The following is a 13,519-nucleotide window of genomic DNA, read 5'->3' as shown; positions in this document are numbered from 1 at the left end:
TGGAGAAAATTCCAATGGAGATTGATTGCATAGAATGGGAAAATATTGTAAATGAAATTTACTTAAAGGCAAAAGGCAAATAGAATTTTAGAAATTGAAATAAATGGCTTTCAGATGTAAGGTTGAAGTTTAGCTTGTTTAATCTTCAATAAAATTCCATAAAATATATTGAACTTGTTAACACTTTTAGCTTTTTGAAGGGAAAGTATATTAAAAGACCCTGCAATAAACTCTTTATAATTTCTTGCCCAGGCAATTCCCACTGTACTATGTACTTGCCACAAGCCTTTCTCAAATGAGTCTGTGTGTGCCCTTGCCCTGGATGTGGTGGCTTTAAATATACGTACATGTGTGTGCAAAATTTGCAACACTCCGCGGACACTACGTGGCCATAATTAAATGTCGACATGCAACGCAGCGCCAGAAAGTATGCTATATTGCTACAAAGCAGAGATTTCCTTTTGGCTTTGGGGTTAGTGTTGGTGTTGGTGATAGTGTGAGTGTTAGTGAGAGGGCTAAAAAGCTAAAGAGAAAAAAACGAACTAGGGCAGTGCAAAAGGGGTTTCCAAACGGCACTGAGCCTCTCCCTGCACGTAATGATGTAATAAAATCATTTCACACCTCATGAAATGTCGGCAATTTCCGTTGAAATTCGATTGAACTTCCTGCTTTCAATCGGGCCAACAAAAAAAAAAAAAGAGGCGGCTGGAACATGGCTGGGCAATAGTGGACTAGGCACGACCCTGACTTGCATACGTGGCATGTATATCATTATACTCCCACAGCCGCACAGACACCCACAAAAACACACACTCCTGCACACAGACAGGGGAAATACATTCCGTATCTGGAACGCCGCTGACGTTTTAATTTTATTCGATTCCCAAAACTGAATCCAAGCAAGAGAACTGCGGAAAAGAAATTCTTGACTCAAAATTGATTGAAATGATATTGCAAAGGCGTGATATAACGAACGCATGGGCTTCCAACTACACTGAAAATATTTTATCTTTCCTATTTAAATTCTTAATTATACTTAAAAATGTTATACTTATTACCAAAACAATGCATAAATATATCTGTAATTAATTCATTTATTTTTGTATCTTTTTCTCTTACTTTTTCTCATTTATAAAATCTATTAGAAAATAAGATTCCTTTGAAGTTGGAGTTCCATCTCTCTCGACTTGAATCGTAAAAAACACAGGAAATCATTCCGTCATTCCATAAATTGTTATGTCGTAAATCTCGGCAATCAAATGGGATGCACACGTACGCACACATACGCAGCTGCTTTCTTTTTATCAATGTATGTGTGCGTATGTCCTTGAGGCTGTCTCGTGTGTCATGCTCCTTTTCCGCTGCCTGTGGCTAAAATTGTTGCCTAAATTTCAGGTTCATTGTGTGATTTTCAGGGCAGTAGTGATTTTTTGTTCAACTAACCAAAAAGCAAAAAGCTAGAGGCTAGTTCCTGCTAACCCTTAGTTTTTTGTTCTTTTAAAAGTATAAATATTTAATAATTATAACATAAAATTGTACGTATCTAATAGATACTATGTACTTGTATATATGCTGTGTTATAAGTTCTCTATATATAATGCTTGTCCCTAAACTTAGCCCACACAATCTCCAGTCATATATTCATTTCAAAGAATAAAACACCGACTGCGAAAAATAATACCCAACACCATGTCGATGCTGAAGTTGGGGCCAAAACGGATGTTGCAACAGAAAAGCAAAACGGATGTGTAGTTCATAAATTTCGTCAACTGCCATAATAACAAACTGGGGAGTCAACCGAAATTGACTTGTCGCCTGCTCGTAGATTACACAACACCATTTCACCCAAAAACAGTTTCCCTGTCCTATGTGGCCCGAGATGACACAAAAAAAGAGAATTTTCCGTTGGCTGACCAGAAAAAATCAATGATTCCCAAGAAGTAGAGTCATCTTGTGGCCAAAATCATAAATATCGAAAAGTGGCGCAAAGGAGAAACTGCGACGGATTGGCAGGTGAATTTGTCGGGTTGGGCCACCACAATAGAGTTATATAAAATACATGTGTGACAATCTACACTGGCTGGGCCATTAGTCAAAAGTGTGACGAACGAGACAGTATTAGCAAATTAATGCGCGAAATTATAAATTGGTGTTACGGTTATATGATTATATTATAAATATGTTTAAAAGAATACTTTTGGTGCGATTTATTGATCGATTCTTTATCCTCCTTATATAGACGATTTACCATAAGGTTTTTCTTTCATTTTTTTATTAAATATACAGTTGAAAAATTAACTAAATTTAAAAACTTTGTACGCTTTTAATGCGATAAATAATTAATTTAATTTTCTGTTGTAAAACGAATTTCCTAAATATCTGATTACTGTTATAAAATGGTGTCCAAAAAATACATTGTTTATTAATATCCTGATCTGAAAATGAGTATACATTGGGTCTCAGCAGGTACATTTTGATCATTTTTTAGTTGAAAAAATATGTTAATAATCTACTTTTTATAGCTATTTTCTTGTTAATGTTTGGTGGAAACTATTGGTTAGTTCCCCCAAGTTCCCCCAAAAAATTGGGGTTATGGGGTTAGTTAAAAAATTATTTATAGCATAGTTCATGAAATAGAAAATCAATAAATTGACTTACTAAACCGATTCCGATTTGTTAATTTAATTAATAATATAAAAAAAGTGGTGGAGATCGTTTTATTATATCTTTTATTTAATTAAACAAACTTGAAGTTGAAATGTCAATTCACGCTTTTAATGCGAAAAATTTAAAATTGATTTTACGGTACTGTTTTTCTTAATATCTAATTGCATATAAAAATAGGTGTCGAATAATGCAGTATTTATTATTTTCGTGATCTGAAACAATGAGTATACTTTGGTTCTCAGCAGGTACATTTTGATAATTTTTTTAGTTGAAAATGTATGTAATTAATCTAATTTTTATAGCTATTTTCTTTATATTGGTTGGTGGAAACTGGTGGACACGTCCACCAACCAACTGGGGTGGCTAAAAATTGATTTATAACATAGTTCATGAAGTGGAAAATCAATAAATTGACTTACTAAATCGATTCCGATTTATTAATTTAATTAATTATATAAAAAAAAGAAAAGAAAGCTATCTTTAAGCTTCATTGGAGGGGTGGATTTCCTTGTAAGAATTCCTGTACAGCACAGTTTCTTAATGATAGATTTTTATCAGTTCTTACCTAACTCCGGTAGAGATCCTTTTTCTATATCTTTTACTTAATTAAACAAACTTGAAGTTGAAATTTTAATGTATGCTTTTAATGCGAGAAATTTTAAATTGATTTTACGGTTAAATAACTAATTTTCTTCATAATTTTTGATTACTATTATAAATAGGTGTCAAATAATACAGTATTTATTATTTTCGTAACCTGAAACAATGAAGAATTATAATAAAAATGTCTGTCAATATTTTAACTCAGTATTGAGATGACCAAAACGATCCCCATTCTACAAACAATCAATCCAACTGTCTGGCTCTTAGTTAGTGCGCAATTTATGGTCCCATCAACCCCCAGGAACCCATTTCGACTAGTCTGTCCTGGACAATTTTCAATATAGCGGAACTATTAAGGCAGTTAAATGATAAATTATGCGCCACAATAAGCAGTTGGCGCAAGTCAGGAGCCGTGAAAGCTTTTTATGATGACGCACTTCCGTCCGGACCTCTTCCGATTGAGTTTCCCAAGCCCCAATCCGGCGGCTCATCTGTTTGTCTGTCTGGTGGAGCGGTCAGGACCGTAGTTTTCCGAGGGCTTTCCCAGCTCTTAAACCCACTTACCCCCCTCTCACGCACACACACACTTTTCCAGATGGTCAACCGAAGCCGTTCACTGCGGGCGTGCGCTTCAATTGCGACTTTTATGGCACATCAATCGTTGGCATCGTCCTCCGACGTCCGTCGTCCGCCGTCCGAAGCCGTTAAGTTTTATTGATTCCAATGGCTCAGGGATTTGCTCAGTGATTGTCCGCAGTCCACAGAAACTGACCAGAGTCCTGAATCAGGATTCAGGATATGGGAAATTCCATATCCCCCTCACTTCCTTCACCAGAATTCTCGCTGGCTCATAAAGTGCCTTCAACGCCTTTTGACTTAACCGCTCGCTTTGTCTTCCCCTTTTTTCTGTTTTTCTCCCATTTCTCGGCTGCACTATCAACCGAACCCACTTCGACCCCCTGAAGGTCATTAAGTCAAGCTGTGGACATAAATAACCCGCAGGACATTGCAAAAGTTCCCGGGCGCTTTAAGGATTTCCAGCTAAAGACTGTGGCAGGTGTTGAGCCTTTAGCCTTTGCAGTTCCACGTTGTTTGCTCTTCATGTTCATGTCCTTGTTCACGTCTACAGCTTTTGTCCTGTTCTTGGTCTATCAAAAGGTGGTTAAAAGTCGTTTAAAGGAGTGGAGAATCCTGGCAATCAAAGCAAGAATTACAAATTACAAGAAAATCAATGAGAACCGGATTTTACACATATTTAACGAAAACAACTTGAGAAGAATAATAAATAGTTATAATAAACAGTTCTTATAGAAAGAATTTAATTAAAACCAAAACCAGAATCATTACAAAAATTCTACTGAATTTCAATTAAATAAAAGAGTGTTTTGTAAGCAAGCCAGAGAAATTTTAGTAAATAAACACTCTCGGTCTTGCCTTGAAAAGCAATTGAAACCAATGTTGTTGGAAGTGTTTTGGGAAGCCCAAAACATTATTCCGGGTGTTGAGTGCTTGGTTCGGGGCTCTGGATACTCAATCCTCTTGGATCCTGGTTCCAGGATGTGCGGAGGTTGTGGCTGAGTATTGTCTGTGGGTAAGAGACCGAGTGCATTGTATTTCCACTTAGTAATCGGCTAATGCTGAGGCACAGCGCTCAACTGGTAGTGCACCACAAAAAATACTGTTTAAATAAAAATAATATTGAAGCTTGACAAAGTTTATAAAATATAAGACATAGTATAGCTTAAAAACTAGCTTAAAAAAATTACAAAAGTTTTTATTTTAGGACACATTTTAAATGTAATTTCATTTTTAAAATTATTCTGCCAAAAATTAACTTAATTAAATGCCCTTACATTTTATTTCAGTGCAAAATAAAAGCTCTTGCCTTAGTTGTGTTGCCTAGTTTTGTAATTAACATGGCATTCAAGCCAAATCTGTGCTGCAACCCATCACGCTCCTGGCCCTGCCCCCAACTCCGAATGCGGTTGCCATAGAGAGAGAGAGAGTTGAAATTGAAATGCTAAGAAATGTTTAAATACAGACAATTGGAATCGGAGTCAACACCTTTTCACTTGGCTACCGAGTCGCAACATGCAACATGTCAATTAGTCAGAGTTTGTACCACGAAAAATGGCAGCAGCTGCCAAATTTAATTTCCCCATCCCCAATCCCCCTGGCTTCTTTTCCCCTTTTTACTGTCTGCTGAATGGATTCAAAGCATTTTCATGTCGCACACAAAATCCAAAAAAAAAGAAAATAGAAAAAAATAAAATGGAAAAACGAAGCGAAAACTTTTCAACATGTGTTGGCAGCTTTTTGGTCGAAAGGCAAGGGAAAAATGTCGAAGAAAACTCCTTCAAAGTTGTTGGAGAGAGTGAGCAGAAAAAAAATATATAAAAAAAGGTGCCAAGTGGCAAGTGGCAGGTAATAATCTATGCATGTGTGGGTGGACCAGAGCCAGGCAAAGGGGCAAGATAGAGGGGGGGCCATGGACTCAGCCGACACTTGGCAGCACTTTACATTTATTGTGGCAGCCGAGGATGCGAGATCTGAGGCAGAGGCATGCTTTCGAAAGTGCCTGTCATGGGCAAAAGCCAAGGCAAAATTGTTGCTGAAGGCTTAAATATAGCAGTGGTCAGGAAAATAAACATTTTTGTTATATTTAATATTTGAAAAATTAAACTGAAAGTTTTAGAATACATTTTATGAATTAACATCCTAAGATTAGTTTAAAAATTCTCTCTTATTGACTTATTTCCATTTCCCATTTGTTTTATTATTTTTCCCATCTGTATAAGCCAAAAGTAAAGCGTTTTGAGCGAATTTCTTACTGTGGCTGCTGCATGACCACAATTCTAAGCTGTCTTAGTTGCTTATTATGCAACCCCCTCGGAACCTACTTGCAACACCATCCTCATTTTTTTTTCATCCTTCCTTCTTTCCATTGCCAAGTCATCGTCGCTGAGCGTGCGGAAATGAGCAGCTGTCTTGGCCTGGTCCCCTTTTCTCTCTAAGCCCTCTAACAGAATTTGCCTCAATGGCACCAGAGAAAAAAGCAATGGGAATGTTTAAGTTTAAGCCAGGTCCATACGCTCCCATCCTCCATGAAATTCCAGTTGCCTTCGGGGGCTCACTTGTGCTAAGTAGTCGCAGCAGTCGAGTGCAATGAAATTTTAGCTGAGGCCCCAGCTGCAGTTTTCAAGAAGAGCTAGTAAGTCAAACCCACAGAGATGCACATGAAGAAAAATTCTGAGCAGTTTCTATAGTATTTATAGTTTTTTTAGATACATTTTTAAGAAACATAATAGTTATTACAGATCTTAAAAATACAATCACTTTCAAGAACAAAATCATTTTTTTTTTAAAAACTTATTTCTTCTCAGTGCACTTACTTTCTCACACTAATGCTTACCAACACACACATGTCATAAACATACACACACACCCTGAACTAAATAGTGGGAGGCAAGTGCGAAAGAGACAGAAGGCCGAACAGCAGCTGCAACTGCAGCAGCCATTTTTTATCATCATTTCCGGAACTCGTTGACAAACGGAAGCGACGAGCCGAGTGCAAAAGGGGAATGATGATTGTATGGGCTGGCAGGGGGCGAGAGGCTGAAAAGCGAGGGCGAACACATTAAGGCAATGCTGGAAGGCTGGCGGAGGGCTAACCGGGGGAGTGAAATGAACGGATATGACCGAAATAGCATAGCCATTGCTTATAATTTTACATTTGAAAACTACACTTTGAACTACTTTCAGATGTAAGTACGTACTTACTTATACGACCATCGATGGTACGATTATCCCCCAAATCTCTACTCTTTTCCAAGTGCCTATCAGCTATAAAAGTCAGTTGGGCTATCCTCTTAAAAATTGGTTATAAATCTTTTAATAAAAAACTATCATAAAATCGGAAACATATACTAGTTGTTTAGTGGTTAAATCAATGAAAACCATAAAATAATTTGTCAAACTAATGTTTACTTGCCAACCGAACCACAACAAAGCCCATTTAATCAATACTTCGGTATTGGGAATTGTTTAATATCATGATTATGTACATTTTATGTGTATTATTAATAGTAACCAAATATATTTGATTCAATTCGCTGGCCAACACACACAAAAACCCACATCATTCTGATAGTGTCAAGTTTTTATGTTCACCATGAAAAGCCCCTCCAACTGCCCATAAAAAAGTCATAAAACATCGATATCAATGAGCACATATTTGGCCATCCCTTCGAGCCACTCGACAAGTATCGGCCAATAGTACCAAAATCTCTGGCTAATTTCTTGGCCCAAACCAAGCAGCGCATTCGCTTGGTCAACCATCGACACGCTTAACACTTCCTCCTCTAACACTCCGAGTCCATCCTCCGCCTACATCCCCTTTTTTGACTTTTTGGGTCCCATGTGTCCCCTTTTTTGGTGCCATTTCTTTTGGCCACTTTCTGCTGTTACTGCCGTTTACTCCATATCAGCAAATCCAGGCCCATCCCACTCCAAATACCACGCCCTGCTCGTTGGGCTCATTCGACAGGATTCACTCTTTATGTATGGTGCACTGTAATAAATATTATTAGGTGTTTTTAGAAAGATTATTCAATATTTTCACCAAGCAATAAAAGATAAAACTATCTTCTTTATAACTGATAGGCTTAAGATTTTATTTAAATAATATATTATATCTTAAAACTTTTCTTCAACTGTGGAAAAATTATGTGTGCCTTAGTGGAGTATTTTTTTCGCATTGACAGCAAATTCGAAATATATTTGCCCAGCATTTGCCCACTGGCTGGCTGGTGTCCTTTCCAGCCACGTTTTACACCACATTTTCGGGGCTTTCAACGGCTTTCCCTCTCTTTCTATCAGCTCTACCTCACTCTGTCCCACAATATCTTTCCCTTTCTTTCGCTCTTAAGGCTGAAATGTTTTTACTGCTGAATGGGTAATTTAGTATTTGGCAATTAGCTTTTGCTTTCGGCTCTCCTGCCGGCGAGGATTTCCTTTTTTTAGCCGGATTTTCCATTTTCTTTGTTTTTTTCCTACCATTTTGTATGTTTCTATAGCGGTCTCTTTCTTTGGACTAGTTGTGCTCTCTTTCGACGGCTGTTTCCATTCATTGGCACATGCATTCTGCCGAGTCGTCCTGTTTGTTTATCTGTTAAATTATGCAGTCGTCTATTAAGTGGCTGAGATTTATGTGACCACCGCCAGCAGCAGGAGTGGAAATAAAGCAAAAGGACTCTCCACCGTGGCGCTCCTTTTCATTTCCATGAGCCAGCATTCGAACAGCGAAATAGTGAATCATTTACAAACCTTAAATCAATATTCAATCATTTAAGCTACGAAACTTAAACGTTTATACTCTTGAAACATAATAGACTTTAATCAGAATACAAAAAATGTTTAAAATTAAGCTGGGCAAAACACAAATGGAAATAAGATAAGCATTTAATTGCCATAAAATTATATGATTCACGCGCCAATTTTTACTTACTGTCCACATAATTTCACTTATGATACAGCGAACAAGGCGCATAAATTAAAAATAACATTTAAATAAATTTATATAGGTACGGAATAATAATATGCATGTTGGCCTATCCATAATACAGTACATACAATAGTAATATGCGAAATTTGTTTTCCACTTTTGTCATTTGCAATTATTTTGCCATGTTGGACCCGGCATTACCCCGCTGCCATTTCATTTTGTTTACGCTTCATTAAATATTATTGAAATGCTGCAATTAATTGCGTAATTGTTATTTTATGTCACAGTGCGGCAGCAGCAACTGTTTCGGGCACTTTAAGCACTTGACACAACAGCCAATGGCCAATAAGAGTTGCCCTTTGGCTTACTTTCTCCCCCGCTTTCTCCACATTTTTCCCCATTTTAGTTCCTCCTCACACACAACACACAAACACACTCACCGCCCCGAGGGTCATTTGCCGGCCAACAAATTGCACATTAAATTAAACACAAATAACTCGTAAAATTATAAAATTGTTGAATGTAAAAACGTAAAGTGCAACAACTATGTAATTAGCTGCCAAATCAACAAGCGCGCAAATTATCAGTTAAAATAAGGGAACAAATTAAATAAAAAATAAAAATACAACTTCCAGAGACCACAACAGGCAACAAAAAAAATGTTAAACACGCAACGGGAATAACTGAACGACAGGCTAACACGCGAATACTCTTTACAGGATATATCCAGAAAACTCCACTTGAGGGGAAAAAAGTATTTTTGAATGTTTATGTTAATAGAGAATATTAATTAAAACTTCAAATTATAGCCAGTTCTCCACAAGAAGTTAAAACTCTTTTAAAAAAGTGATGTGGAATGTGTAAACTGAGACTTTATAATAATTAAAGGATACAAAGGATACTATCTGCTAGAAGCATCCATAATCAGTGTTTAATTGTACAATATATTTATTTTTTTTTTGGTTTATCATCAGACAGGGTATCAATCATTTTGGCTTTTTAGACACAAGACAAAATAATAAAAGGCGGTAATAACACACATAACTCTTCCATCGCATGCAATTCGGGCCAGTTTGAGGTTACACCGCTGGACGTTGAACAATTGCCTGACATTTCACTTAGCCAACCTCAACACATTTCACTTTTTTACATCCATTTCGTTGTGAATTAGTCTAAGTTCGCTCCGGCTTCTCATTCTGTTTCTGAGCAAACAAAGGCAAAAAAATACATATACTATGTGTGTGTACAAAATGTGGCAGTAAATCAAAAGAAGAAATAGGGGAGCAATGGGTGGATGGGCAGGAGGTGCCCCCGGTTGAGGTGCCTCCCCACCCAAAGCCATTTGTCAAGCGTCAACGAGAGCGCTGACAAGTGAGAAGCGGATGGGGTTGACTAGGCTTTGGTTTGGGGCTAGTACACTCTCCAACCCGAAACTCAAGTAAACTGTTCAAAATAGGGTCTCTTTTTATGGCAATTACATTTAAATTTATATTAAAAATTTACATTTGGCTTTTTTTTTTTTAAAGATACAAACATACTTCACTTAAAGCTTATTTATTTAAAAAATGTATATAAAAAGTGTAGCAACTGCAGCTATAAAGCTTTAAACTTTCTCATATACCTTATGTAGAGTAGAATAAAATCCCTAAGAAAAAATAAAAACAATAAAAATTAAGCCCTTTATTTAATTTATGAGGATTAATTTCATAGACTTTTTTCCTACCTTACATTATTCATATTTCAACGTAAAACAAAAAACAAAACTTTTATTATTCTTAGTGTATTATATTCCCCATATAGTTATTACTATTAATATTTTTTGTGCATTGTGTGTGTGTTTCTGGGCTAAAGCGATTTAATTTCATTATTAAACAATGGGCGACAAAGTGGCAGCAGATTTCATTTATGACCCGCCTGCAACACACAACACGCGATGTGTCCCCGGACCTCAACCTCAATCTTTTGGGAAAAGAACTAAAATGAAGTGAAGTGACCTGCCCTGCCCTGCCCTGCCCTGCCTCAACTAATTTCACATTGAAGCCCGCCAACAACACCACGCAAAGGGGTGGGGCTGGGCAGGGGGCGTGTCAGCGGTCAGGTCAACGTTGAAGCATTGCCCAGGAACCAGATAATTAAGCATAATGACAGAAATATTATATAGCACTTGCAGCACTTGCTTGATAGATGACCCCTGGCAAAACACCCCCGACTGCCAAGTGGCTTCAGGCCACTTCAGAATTTGGGGCGAAGTTGAGTGAAGGCAGCCTGAAATATGGCTAAGATGACACAGGAACTACCAATTTAGTGCTAGCACTAATCAAATCAAAAATTATGGTAACATAGGGTTAAGAGAATTATGTCAAAGAATCTAGAATCCTCAGCTGTGATACAATTTATATTCTTTAACAAGAAAGGAAAGCTAACTTCGAGCGGAGCCGAAGTTTATATACCCTTGCAGTTCAGTCGCAGTCCGCTAGGTGGCGCCACGCATCTTATATTATTAGATATGTAGCGGATCGTATATAGTTGGCCGATCCTTATGAAATTTGGCATATCGAATTATTTTGCCAGTAATCCCATCTGTACCAAGTAATCTGTACCAAATCCCATCTTTCTAACTTAAAAAACACCAAAGTTATGCCAATTTCGATCGTTCTATGACAGCTATAGGATATAGTCGGCCGATCCTTATGAAATTTTGCACACAAGATTTTTTGGTCAAATATAAAATGTGTGGAAAGTCCCAACCCTCTAACTTAAAAAACACCAAAGTTATGGCATTTCCGATCAATCAGTTATATGGCAGCTATAGGATATAGTCGACCGATCCCGGCCGTTCCGACTTATATACTGCCTGCAAAGGAAAGAAGGGTGTGTGCAAAGTTTCAACTCGATAGCTTTAAAACTGAGAGACTAGTTTGCGTAGAAACGGACAGACGGACAGACGGACAGACGGACATGCTCATATCGACTCAGGAGGTGATCCTGATCAAGAATATATATACTTTATAGGGTCGGAGATGTCTCCTTCACTGCGTTGCACACTTTTGACCAAAATTATAATACCCTCTGCAAGGGTATAAAAAGAACAATTTCCCATTGGTTGCCGGAGAAAATCTAATTCCTGTGAAACTAAATTTAAAAGTGGCCCCATTCTCAGCTCAGCTAACCAAAAAATAATATTTGACTAACTAAAGATTTCCCCAGTTGTTGCCTTTGGCCACACCATTTGAGTAGCTGAGTCGAATTCAAATTTGCCTACACTTGTCGGGTAATTGCTGTGAAGTGGAGTGCTCGTCTGAGCGGCTGTCTGTTTGAATCTGTCTGGTTTAGTTTCGGTGTCTCTGGCTGTCATTCTGCCATTCAGTCAGTCCGTCAGTCAGTCAGTCAGTCACTCACTCAGTCATTCAGTCAGCCATTCATTCAGCCAGTGAGTCAGTCGAAAAGCCAACGCAACCGCATTCATTTTCCAAATTAATGGCATTTCATTTGGGGCTGCTGCAGATTCAACTCGACTTCATTCATGCAAGGATGTTGTCGTTGTCGTTGTCATTGTCGTAGACCTCGTAGTTGTCCTCATCGTTGTCTCTCTTGTTGTTCGTATTGTTGTTGTCTGTCCCAAATTTACGTGTCTGGTTTGGCCGCTTCGGGGTAAAAGATACTGCTCCTAAACCAACTTTTATGCACAATAAAAAAATTTTCAAAATATAAAATATTAATATAGAAGTAAAGTGGTTTCTAAAGTTATATTATTTCGAATTTATTCAATATTTTCTGGTTCAATATGTTTTTATGTTGAAATGCGCTAAAAAGTATGCTACAATTCTCATCACAATCATGTATTATCTATTTTTTATCTCACTATCCCTCAAATACAAATTTTTCATAGTGCATCAACTCCTTTTAGAGACGCAAAGTTGCTTCTTTATGCCAACTGGCGACCAGCCAGGAAAACTCCTCTCTGGATTTTACCCTCCAGGGGATTTGGAGGCGAAAACACTAGAAGGGGTCCCCAGATTGAGGGTCTACATTTCCAGGCGAACGATTTTGGCAGCCAGTTGTTTGTCAACGGCGTGCGATTATTCAAAAGTGCAACATGCAAATTTATTTTGTGCATAAAATGTTATGAGCTCGCATGAAAATGTCTGACAACAATTGAGACTGGCAATCGCTGTCCCCCCAGTGACCCCACCCCCAAAAACTGTTCATTTCGGAAGCCCCGAATTTCGGATTCCCCGAAATCAGAAAAGTTGGCAAACATTTCAGTGGGGGTCATCATGTTTAACCCTACGGGAATAAATGTTCATTTGGCCAATTATAAAGGAATTTGTATTTTGAAATGCTATATAAACTAGATTTCAAAAGGTTAAAACTTTAGTCAAAATGTATCTTATTTCTAGTATTTTAGACTGTTTTGTTTTAATCAAGTAGCATGCCAATTGGATGGCAAAATGTGTCAAGGGTGGCAACCATTTTTTCTCTGATTGTTTCCATCCATTATGGTTTCCACAATCAAACCTTGAATTGATTTCAACCGCTGCCACACATACCCAACGCACCGCATTTTCAATTAATGTGTATTGTGTTATATGGTGTATCTACCACACCAATATCCCAACTCTCAGAAAAATGGTTAAAAACAAAAAAAAAAACATAATATTAAAGGAGACAGGTGGCGGTGGAAAAAGCCTCCAGTGATTTGCACTTTTCCAGCTCATTAAAATCGCATAATTTGTTAAATATTTA

The 13,519-nt window shown here is 37.6% G+C and overlaps 1 long non-coding RNA gene across 1 annotated transcript; it reads left to right on the top strand.

Annotated features, from left to right (window-relative positions):
• Nucleotides 1–2,862: 2,862 nt before the first annotated feature.
• On the top strand, nucleotides 2,863–3,094 carry LOC116656065. Its single transcript, XR_004311079.1, has 2 exons — nucleotides 2,863–2,912; nucleotides 2,970–3,094. It is a non-coding gene; the product is annotated as an uncharacterized LOC116656065 (long non-coding RNA).
• The last annotated feature ends 10,425 nt before the right edge of the window (nucleotides 3,095–13,519 follow it).

Source organism: Drosophila ananassae, chromosome 3R (assembly GCF_017639315.1).
Source record: "Drosophila ananassae strain 14024-0371.13 chromosome 3R, ASM1763931v2, whole genome shotgun sequence".
Lineage (NCBI taxonomy): Eukaryota > Metazoa > Arthropoda > Insecta > Diptera > Drosophilidae > Drosophila > Drosophila ananassae.
Note: the sequence above shows the minus strand (reverse complement) of the source record. Positions and strands in the feature narration are given on the sequence as shown.